The sequence below is a fragment of the Rhinolophus sinicus genome, chromosome 1, assembly GCF_057876585.1.
Source record: "Rhinolophus sinicus isolate RSI-liver-muscle chromosome 1, RSI-T2T, whole genome shotgun sequence".
In the NCBI taxonomy this organism is placed as follows: Eukaryota; Metazoa; Chordata; class Mammalia; order Chiroptera; family Rhinolophidae; genus Rhinolophus; species Rhinolophus sinicus.
Window position 1 is genome coordinate 67038876 of NC_142501.1, and position 10490 is coordinate 67049365.

The following is a 10490-nucleotide window of genomic DNA, read 5'->3' on the forward strand; positions in this document are numbered from 1 at the left end:
TTGTCATTTTCTAAGGTTAGAACTTTTTGATTTCTTTATTTCATTTGTTATCAGGCTCCGCCAGTCATGTTCTTTAATCTCGACTGCCTGAAAATGACTTTGATTTCAGAGGCTTTGTTTTCATCTAGGAAAGACAAAACTTGTTTTACCACTGAAATTATTACTCATTTTCTAAATACTCGTCAACAAAAGAGTTTAAAGAAAAATCCTTAAGCTTCTGCGGTTATGAGCATGTAAGAAAGGCACCATTTTCTTGGCTAATTTCCAACAACTACGTTAGTAATTTAGGCACTAAAAAAACTACAAAATGTGAATTTGTATGCTTATGTAGTAGCTTTTCAAGATTCCTAATATATTCCAGTAATACCACAAATACTTTCTGCAAGGTCTCGAGCTTACATTGAAAGAAAAGATATTTAAAACATGCAGATAGAAATCTGTTTTGTCTTCTACTCCCTTCCTTTCCCAAACATGTCTGTGTTTTGTATCTTCTATCAAAGCCAGGGGAAATTAAAAATGCTAACATAAGTAAACTGCCATATAAAAACTGCATTGTACTTCATGTTTCCTCTCATGCTTGAGAGCACCATTGTTGGAGAAACAGGAACGAGCAGTGCAGTATTTGGAAGTTGGCATGTTTCCAACGCACTGCGTTGGGTCATACTTATTATGCTGTACTAAAACATGTTTTTCATTTTCAGTTTTTTTCTGATAATAAAATATTATTGGAAATTTAGAAAATAGAGAAAAGTATAAAGTAAAAATCACTAGTAATCCACTATCCAGAGAAACCTGTCAACATTTTGGTACTGTTTACTGCGAGTCCTTTTTTTTCTTTCTATTTTTTAGCATATTTGATCATTCTATAGAATTTTGTATCTGGGTTTTCTCCTGTGAGCTATTTTCTAGGTCGTTAAAATGTCTCATAAACAATTGTCAGTGGCTGCAAAATAATTCCCATTATGGATATCTGATAATTAAACTATCTCCTAATTTAATATTTATTTCAACTTATTCCTATCAAATAAATTTGAGTTAATTTCTTTAAAAGTATCTGATGGTCTTCTCAGATTACCAGATAAAAACCTGTTAAAAGGGAATACTATGTTTTTGAAATATGGAACAGGATAAAAATTACATTAAAATTACCCAAGATTCCAACCGCCACTAAACATTTTGATGTAAATATTCTGGTCTCCTCTGTATACATACACTTTTTAAAAATTTGAATCACACTTATATCATTTTCAAGGCTGCGCTAAAAACATTTTTAGCATTTCCCTCTATTACTAAAAGTCTATTAAGAGTATAGCTCCATTATATTCCATGTTCCATTATTTTAATATATTGTTGGACATTTAATTTGTTGGAAAACCTTTATTGTTATAAATTAGGCTATGATAAATGTCATTTGTTCATAAATCTTCATGAAGATATTTGAATATTGCCTCACACTAAAATCTTTTCCAATTTGACTGATTGAAAAAAAAGAAATCTAGAAGTTTGCCCAGCATTGGTGGAAACAGTCATTTAACTGAGTGTGGAAAGATAAATCCCATGTGACCAGTCATATCGGGAGTTTCTTAAAATACCACTGCAATCCTCTCAGACAGGTATGAAAATATTTTAAGCAGGAATTTAACTGTTCACCTTAATTCATATCTTTAACAAATACTTATTAGCACAGTGCAAAGCATTGGAAAGATAGCCTGATCAAAACAAAGTCCTTCCCTTTTTGAAGCTTACAGTGCAGTGAAGGAGAAAGACTAGAAACACATAAATACAATTTGCATTTTTTTGGAAGGAAAAGAACTGGTTTCTTAAAAGAAACTGGCAGGAGCATGTGGACATAGATGTAGACACAGACTGCATGAGATCTGCATGAGGGGAAGTTAGCCAAGCAGAGGGTGGGGTGAGCTTAGCAGGCAGACGGAAAGTCTGACAGAGACAAGATGAGTAATAATCACTCAATTACTCAGAGAGCTGCAGCATTTGTTTCAGTTGGTGTTATGTTAATATTTTCTTGTTGATATATGTGTCATTGTATAAAAGTTTAGTATATTACACATGGCTGAGTTATCTGGACTTTAGATGGAGGGCTCTGTGATGAAAGGAAACGTCTTCCATTTCTTTCCACTTTTCTGGGTTTAGTACAGTGTGCTCCATGTGCTAAGAGGACTTTTAATTCATGCTACCAACTGAATAAAGGACTATTTCTTTGAGTGTATCTAGTAGAGAAAGTCCCCTCAGTTAGATTACTTCACCCAGGGATTTTGTATTCCTAGCATCAAACAGAGTGTCTTGTCATAATCAGTGCTCAGTACATATTTGTGGAATAGTGAATAAAAGACTAGGTGAAAGAATACCTTTTTCACTACACTCATATGTCCATCTCCATGTGTCAATCATTCAACAGATAATCACTGAACATGTGCCAGGCATTGTGCCAGTGCTTGGAGTACAGAGGTGAGTAGCCCTGGTGTAGCTTATAGTCTATAGTATCACAAAAGTCAGCGGTAGAAAATTGATCAAGCATATACTGTACTTTATTTTTATGAGGTAAAGGGCACGGGGGAAATCTGAACGAAACTCAACTTCTTATGCCCCAACTCAGCACAGTCCACCAATAGACATCCAATGCCAGGATCCAATAGAGTTCCTGCTGCCAGCGTTCTATTGCCAAGGCAGTGGCCATCTTCAGGCTACTAGCAAAACTCCTCACACTCCTTCCATCTCCTTCAGGAACCATTGACCTGTGGAGAATTCTGGCAACTTTTCCACATCAAAGGGAAGTGTATTGCTACCCAACCTCGCTTATCTCTTCTGCCAGTTGAGTAGCTAAGCAACTTTCAGATAAGACATGATTATTACAGACCCGAAAGAGTTTGTCCACCCAGTATTAACAGAGTCAAAAACTAAACACCAAGAATTGCAGTGGAAAAAGATTGGCTATATTATTATAAATGGAGACACCCAGGAGAATGGGAAGCTAATGTTCAAAATCCCAAACTCCTCAATCTAGGATTTTGGGTAGGTTTTTAAGGGTATAGAAGGAACATGTATGCAGAAGCACTGGCAGGGCAAGTTTTAATTGGAGGATCTTGGAGCTTTTTTTTTCATCTATGGTAAGGGGCATCAACATGGGATATTCCTGGACAAAAGACCCTCTGCTTTGGAAAGGGTTTTGGTGTTCAAGCTCCAGTTATATCCTGGTCCTTTGGTTCTGTATGTGGGGTGAGGGGGTAGGTGGCAAGACTTTGGCTCCTGGTGCAGCTGGAGATCAAAGTTCTCTCCTCTGCCCATGCTTTAGCCTCATGACTTGCAGTTTTGGTCTGTTGTCTATGAAAAGCAGCTCAGTACCTTATTAAATACGACAGGACCATTTTGAGCTGGTTCTGCAGTTGCATGATCACAAGTGTCAGATTTAGTTGGGGGATATGGGAGATTACAAACTCTTCATTCATCTAAAAGATGACCTATATTGCTCCTGGTCCTCCCTTAAAACTGTCAGTGGTAAAAGTCATCAAACCCGTTGAGCTTATATTACTCTCGTGGGAACTAGAATCTCAGGTCAAGAATTTGGCCTTATTTGAACTTAATCTTGGAGAATGGAGTAACTGTTTTCAACAGGACAATATCCCTACTGAAACCCCTGAAATATTTGGTAACCTCTGAGGACAGGATTAGATATCAGTTATGCTCCATGTCATCCTATTACATTATTCTGCTAAAAATTCAATTCATCGGTGTCTTAAAAAAAAAAAAGACCCATTACAACTAAGTAGAGTTTACTGGAGTAAATACATGATGGTTCAATATTAGAAAATCTATCATTATAATATCGCCATATTAACAGATTAAGGAGGAAAGCCAGATGATTATCTCCAGATGCATAAAGAAGCATTAGATAAAACTGGATACTTATTCATATTAAAAAAAATTAAGAAAAACAGGAATAGAAGGAGACTTATATCATGTGATAAAGGGCATCTACCAAAACTTACAGCAAACATCAAACTTTAAAAGCATTTTCATTAAAGTCAGTAATATGACAAAGATGCCCACCATCATTGCTACTATTCCATAAAGTAACAATTGTTCTAATGGTTATAAGACAAGAAAATGAAATAAGATATAAGAAAGAAAGAGACTGGATTATTTTTACAGATGTTATTATTTACATAAAACTCAAGAGAATCTACTGAAAAACTAATCGAATTTATAAAATGAAATGCAGGAGTATTGCTGGCCATAAGATCAAAATACAAAAATTAGTAATTGTCCCATATCTCAGAAATAACTAAATAGAAATAAAATAGAAAAAAGATACAATTTATAATAACAATAAAAATTATTTAAAAAAAAAAACTAGCCAAAGATACAAGGAGAAAATGATAACATATGATTAAAGGATGTAAAGGGAGAACTGAAAAAAATGGAGCAATATGTCATGTTCTTGTTTGAGAAGAATCCAGACTGAAAAGATATCAAATTAATCTATTAATCTAATGTAATTTGAATCAAAATCCCAAAAGGATTCTTTTTTATGTATGAGAGAAACTGATTTTAAAAGTGACATCCCAGAAGAGCCAAAACAATACTGAAAAAAGCAAGGAGACTTTCCCGTTAGATATTGAAACTGACTATAAAGCTTAATAATACCTTATGGCCTAGCAATTCCTCTTGTATGTATGTAGCCTACTGTACTTACTGTTTATGGATTCAGAAATTTATAGTCAATGTACAAAAACATGGACTCTCTGGATACACATCAAATTGATAATTATGGTTGCCTCAAGAGAGGAAGGGGAATGAGATTAAAAACGAGAACGGGGGAATTTCAACTTTTTTTTGAGGTATAATTGACATACATTATATACATTTCAGGTATACAATATAATGATTCAATATTTGTGTATATTGTGAAATGATCACCACAATAAGTCTAGTTAACATCAGTCACCATATGGAATTACAGAATATCTTTTCTTGTAATGAGAACTTTTCTGATTAACTCTAATAGCAAATTTCAATTATGCAATACAGTGTTATTAACTATAGTTGCCATGTATTACATCCTCATGACTTATTTATTTTATAACTGGAAGTTTGTATCTTTTGATTCCCTTCACCCATTTTCCCCACCCATCCCCACGCCACACCTCTCTGGCTACCGCCAGTCTATTCTCTGTATCTATGAACTTGTTTTTGTTTTTTTTTCGATTCCACATATAAGTAAGATCATATGGTATTTGTCTTTTTCTGTCTGACTTATTTCACTTAGCATAATGCCCTCAGGATCCATCCATAGCAAATGGCAAGGTTTTATTCTTTTTTTATGGTTGAATAATATTCCATTGTATATACCACCTTTTCTTTTTTTTTTCTTTTTTTATTATTTTTTTTAGTTTCAGGTGCACAAGACAAAGCAAAACTTAGACGTTTATCGTTTCTATCCCTCATACTGTGTGAACTCCCCTCCCCCCATCCACTATCCCTCTGTACGTTCCCCAAATTAATTTTCAAAACCCCGTGGCCATCTTGTGGTTACCGACTATTTTCTAAACCTCTCACCTTCCCCTTATCCCCACCCCCCCGCCCCTCTAGCAACCCTCAGTTTTTCCTCCATGTTTCCAAAACTGTCTCTGATTAGTTCATTCACTTATTCTTTTCTTTAGATTCTGCATATAAGTGAGATCATATGGTATTTGTCTTTCTCTGTCTGACTTATTTCACTTAACATAATGTTCTCTAGGTCCATCCATGTTGTTGCAAACGGTAAGATTTCTTTCTTCTTTATGGCTGCGTAATACTCCATTGTATAAATGTACCACAGTTTCTTAATCCAGTCATCTACCAATGGGCATTTTGGTTGTTTCCAGGTCTTGGCTATTGTGTATAGTGCTGCAATAAACATAGGAGTGCATAAAGATTTTTGAATTGGAGTTTTGGATTTCTCTGGATAGATACCTAGGAGTGGGATTGCTGGATCATAAGGTAGTTCCATTTTCAGATTTTTGAGATACCGCCATACTGTTTTCCATAGTGGCTGCACCAATCTGCATTCCCACCAACAGTACCACCTTTTCTTTACCATTCATCCATTGATGGACACTTAAGTTGTTTCCATATCTTGGCTATTGTAAATAATGCTGTAGTGAATGTGGGGGTGCACATATCTATTTGAGTTAGAGTTTTTGTTTTCTTCAGATAAATACCCAGAAGTGAGATTTGTGGATCATCTTAGTTCTATTTTTAATTTTTTGAGGAACCTCCATACTGTTTTCTATAGTGACTGCACCAATTTACATTCCTACCAGCAGTGCACAAGGGTTCCCTTTTCTCCACCTCCTAGTCAACACCTGTTATTTTTTGTCTTTTTGATAACAGCCTTTCTAACAGGTGTCAGGTGATATAGCATTGTGGTTTTAATTTGCATTTCCCTGATAATTAGGAATGTTGAGCGTATTTTCATGTATTTGTTGGGCATCTATGTGTCTTATTTATCAACTTTTTAAAAAATGTTCTATTTTAAAAATATATCTGAAGCAGAAATGACAAATGTGAATTCTGGGCAGTGGTTACATTGAATGTGAATTATTCTGAATGCTTCTGCATATTTTAAACTTGTTAAAATAAACAAAAAGTTAATTGATTCTCAAAATAGAAACAAAAAGCCTGTGTTTGTATTCACCATTTGCTGGGATTTTGCTTTTTAAATAACACTATTCATCTCTAGATGTTTGGAATTTGGACTACTTCTATAATTTTAGACAGTCTCATAAATATTGTGAAACTTTCAGCATCTTAAACATTCTAAACACTGTTTCTGAGATAAATCTCATTTTTTAAAACCATTCTTTAAAGATTAGTTAGTTGTTATTAATAAATATAACATGGCCCTTGGACAAGGATAAAATTCTATTGTGGATGTGTTTGCTTGTAGGTCCCAAAGAATATAAAGATGCTCAAAGGTATCTCCATCTCTTGAAACAAAGGAGGGTGTCAAGAAAAATACTGCTACACATTAAGCAGAAATTTGCCTCAGAAAAGTAAGCACAAGAGCAGAGTGACATTGGATAACTGTGGAATGCAAGGAAACCACGGTAGCTCATGTGCATCTTTTTCTTAAAGTCATAAACAAGAACTGTTTTTATTTTTTTGTATTTATGTATATATGTATGTATGTATTTATTTTAAGGAGGATGCAGCTCACTGTGGCCTATGTGGGGATCGAACCAGCAACCTTGGTGTTATTAGTACCACGCTCTAACCAACTGAGCTAACCAGCCAGCCACCCAAAGAACTGTTTTTAGAGTGAGTAGATCCAGTGTATTTTTCCTCTCTCTCTCTCTCTCTCTCTCTCTCTCTCTCTCTCTCTCTCTCTCTCTCTCTCCCTCTCTCTCTCTCTCTCTCTCTCTCCTTCTCTCTTTTTTCCTTCCAGCAATATTCAGTTTCATTACTTGAGTCCTCTGGGTTCTGAGACACCATTAGATGGTCCTGTGTTGGTTGGCCTTGTGGTCATTCCTCTGATTTATTACTGTTTCTAACCCTGCAGCCTTATTTCCAGTCCAGTCTCTACTTGCCTTTGAAGAACTCATCAGTTCTTCAGTGTTGAGCCAATCATCATCTCAAAAGCTCTCTCCAGCCTGACCTCCAGTGCCACATTTTCTAGCACTAAACTCTTCCTTCTGCGGTGCATCATCCAAAACTTAGCCAGCACCCAACTTTTCATGTCTTCCAGGCTTTTTGTCAGCAGTATCATCATTCTTTTTGAGTGCAAATTCAGTCATCTTGCTAAGTTTTAAGACAGCAGAGAGAAAGACTAACTTGTTCACCTCTTGGGGCCTAGAGTAGTGCTTGGTACACATGGTAAATTTTCAATACTGTTAAAAAAATTTTTAACTTTCACTGTTGAAAGTCTTTTTATTTATTTTTAAACTTTTATTTATTTAAAGTGTGTTTTTTCAGGACCCATCAGTTCCAAGTTAAGTAATTGTTTCAAATTAGTTGTGGAGGGCACAGCTCACACTGGCCCATGCAGGGTTCGAACCTGCAACCCTGGTGTTATGAGCATCGTGCTCTAACCAACTGAGCTAACTGGCTGCCCCTGAAAGAGTTTTTAAAAGCAAGGCCATTGCTAGGAAAAAAAAAAAAAAAGGCCTTTATTAGTTCATGCTAGAAAAAACAAAAAAGTAAGACTAGTCTTGGGGAATGGAGTCTAAACCACCAGCAGCATGGATAGGTAGAAAAGACAATATGTCTGTCATCCTGGAGTTTTGCAAGCATTTTTACACATCAAGTTGGTGGGGGATGGCGGGGAGAAAGATGTAAACCCTTCTGAAAGAATTTATATTAGCTATAAACAAAGGACATGGGGGAATGTGAAGCAGGGTTAGTTCTGGGATAGGTGCAGCAGGGTCCACAGCAGAGCCTGTAAAATTCACACATAAACAAGAAGTGGAGGCTCCTGGCATTCTATGTTGCCTGGCTATTCTCTTTGTCGATAATCTCAGAAATAGCCACCTAGAAATTAATTTAATAATTGCAACATACATTAAGGAGTGTGAGCAGTTTTTGTTGGTTTTGCCCTGCAGTTGTTAACTGATTAACCCCTTTTTTCTTTTCCTTCCATCCTCTGGCCTGCTGTAATTTAGGACATCTCAAAATTTTCTCCTTCCTGTCAATACCAATTCCTGAAAGATAGAACCTTGTCTCACCCATCTCTCTCCCCATCACTAAGTACTATCACTTCTTCCTTCATCTCTGCCCTTCTTTTCTGGTCCCCTTAGAAAAGGACTAATCCTATCAGTTTTGTCCTCTGTTTCTGCTCTACAAATTCTGTCAACAGAATTTTTCAAAACACTGGGCTAATGAGAAGGGGGAAATTTGGTCCAGAGGGGCCTGGCCCGACTGTTGAGAGCTTGAATCTGCTCATGGTGGTCCTGTTAAAAACAGTTTGAAGCAATTCACCTGTTTACATCCTCCCAATCTGTCTACTGCCCACCCTGTCCAAAGCCCCAATTCCCTTGCTTCAAATTTACGGAGCCTCCAAGTTCTTAAAACTTTTTTTCTTGACTTTTATGTAAGTCAGACTGATTTATTTATTGTTTCTCAAACAGCTTTTCACATTTTCACTTCTGGAATTTTTTGATAATATTTTTCTTGAACCTGGAATATTCTCCTCTAAGTCTTACCATCCTTCAAGGCATAAAATATGTCTGCTCTTCTCTGAGGCCTTTGTGAACTGCATGGGTATTCACGGAGCAATCTTGTCTGAACTCTTACACCACAACCTGTTCCTTTACTTGGCATTAACAAATGCCAATTTGTATTTTACATTTTTATGTTTTTCTTCATCTCTTATGAATTTCTTTTATCCTGTGTCAAACACATACTTTCACAACCAGAAACTTCACTATATTTGTTATGATAAAGACGAGTTTATAATATTTTTAGTAAATTAAAAAAAACTTTAAAAAGTTTCAGTTACAGTGGATATACAATATTATATTAATTTCAGGTTTACCACATTGTGGTTAGACACTTATATAACTTATGAAGTGATCTCCCTGATAAGTCTAGTAACCCATTTGACACAACAGTTATTACGATATTATTGACTATATTCCCTATGCTGTACTTTACATCCCTGTGAGTAGTTTTATAATTGCCAATTTGTATTTCTTAATCCCTTCACCTTTTTCACCCAGTCCCCCAACACCCCCTCCCATCTGGTGACCATCAATTTGTTCTCTGTAGCTGTAAGTTTCTGTTTTGTTTATTCATTTATTTTGTTACAGGTTTTTTAAGCCAAAGTGAATCCCTGAACAATGGTAATTAAATCAATTGAGTGACCACTATGTTTAAGGAATATTCCTTTCTAGTAGTCTAGGGCATTGAAGAAGGGTAATATATACTGATAACTTTATTAAAATTTCCTTGCTCACAAGGAACTAATTAATGCTTTCGTGGCCAAAGAGGCTGTTCGTAGCCAATGACAGTGGTTTCTGGGTAAGGACTCAATTCTTATGTCCTTGTTCATTTTTGAGATGGCCACGTCCATGTACCAAAAAGGGACAAGTACGTGTCTTTCAGTATTGAGTGCCTAATACGTACATATTTTTAATGAGAATGAATGCATATATTATATAAACAAAGACAAACATTCTAAAAGCATAAAGTGAAAGTAACCGCTCTTCTATAGTCTGGGGACAGAGTCCCAGAGAGCAGGTTCCAGCTCTCGACCTCATGTGGAAAGGTGTTGGCTTGGGTAGTAGATGGCCATCAGCGGTGACTAGTTGGCTATCAGTTGTAACCAGTTAGCCATAGCCACCGATATAACTGCCCTGGCTACACGAGTTTGTTGTTGGTTGATTGGCAGAGAAGCAGACGGCGGATTGCAGCTACCAAGTGAGGTTGGTTGCCAATCCTGTGGCTCTTGCTTCCTTTCTCCAACTGAACTGCTGGTGAGAATACAGTGGTATGAG